This window comes from Cyprinodon variegatus, unplaced genomic scaffold (genome assembly GCF_000732505.1).
Source record: "Cyprinodon variegatus isolate N-32 unplaced genomic scaffold, C_variegatus-1.0 Scaffold373, whole genome shotgun sequence".
NCBI classification, from domain to species: Eukaryota; Metazoa; Chordata; class Actinopteri; order Cyprinodontiformes; family Cyprinodontidae; genus Cyprinodon; species Cyprinodon variegatus.
The window spans coordinates 35,760-37,279 of NW_015150826.1; the positions used below are offsets into that span (position 1 = coordinate 35,760).

Sequence of the window (1,520 nt, forward strand, 5' to 3'; positions counted from 1 at the left end):
ATGATTAGGGCTGGGAAATATGACGTGAAAATAAAAGCTCTTTTTTTTATTGAATTAGATATTTTGGGGGATTTCTCCCCTACCTCTTAACATCCATCCGATCGCCTGCGCTCCACAGCCATAAGCTTAAAAATAATACCAGTTAAACTGTTACCAATATAAATGTGTTACACTTTCTTAGAAAGCTTAGATTCTCCACAGTTCAACCACCAAGTTCATTTTATGGTCACCATGAGCACCAAAGCAAAATTATTAACGATATAACAGCATATTAAATCTGAATTTTTAGTTAGAGTGGCTCGGGTTATCCTGAATGAAACGGTCCTACTGTTTTGTTATTTAATGGGTCACATAGTTGAGTAAAAGCATTTGGAACAATTTGGTGTTATGGTCTCATAACTAAAGCTCCATTTCTGCAGCGATCGCTATGATAACACTGTGAATGACAGAGATTTGGGATCTGCTGACAGACCAGGATGTTTGCAGGCTGATGTTAGGCTGATTTACAGAGAGTGGAAGATAGTGGGAGATGTTTCCTTTACTGTGAATTTATTGATTTCTTGTTCTTCAATTACGCTGGTTAAAAGCAGAAACTATGTTCATGTCTGTTGAAATTATTTACTGAACTTTGCAGTGACAGTTATAGACATAATATAAGAGCAGACCCTGCATCCATTGCTTTCTCCTATGGGCGCTGATGTGTTTGGTGGCGCCATCTTGGGGCGGTCAACAGTTCTGCTCAGTGTAATGTGTTGAGAAGGCACAGATTACATTTTTATCAACTTTAACTCACTCAATACTTAACTAATTTTGATTTTTTTAAAAATATATATATATTCTTAGTCTGGTTAAGAGTCAAAGAATATTCTGATAGGAGGTACTGTATGCATGTTGCAAAGCACAGACACCCATAAATTTTTATAATTTTTTTATTACTATACACAGAAACATATTTATACAGGTATACACAAATATATATATATATATATATATATATGAAAACACAGTACAGTACAGTATTTTATCATATATTATGTGAATGTTTGGTTTATACTGTTTTATGTTTTACTTATTTATTTTTTTTCTTTACAGCACCTTGGTCAGCTGTGGTTGTTTTCAAAAGCTTAAATAAAATTATAATGTTTTTTTTTTTACTCTGTCACTTATTCTATTATTTTTATGCACTTTTTAAGGTCCACATTTGTGTGACCAATTTTTCCTGGAATCTGTTGCTGCTGTAACACAACAATTTACCCACTATGGGACCACTAAGGGGAGTTTCTATTCTATGTAGTGTATATCTGCTGTTTATTTAGTAATGTCTTCCAAAGCTCTGATGCCTTCATGAAGTTCTCCCTCCAGCCCTGATGTCAACAGTCTGTTGATTTAAACAAAAATACGCTGCAGTGCTGAAGCATCCTTCTGTTTTGCTTAAAACAGCAGGTAAGAATAGCAGGTCGACCTCTCCAAGATGGCGCCCGTAATGTCTGCGCCGCTTCATTCAATGCGGGGCCTACTAT

The 1,520-nt window shown here is 35.4% G+C and overlaps 1 protein-coding gene across 5 annotated transcripts in view; it reads right to left on the minus strand.

Annotated features, from left to right (window-relative positions):
• The window catches only part of LOC107092279 (gastrula zinc finger protein XlCGF57.1-like), an 18,145-nt gene that overhangs the window by 3,132 nt on the left and 13,493 nt on the right, over positions 1–1,520 (minus strand). The window lies entirely within an intron of this gene.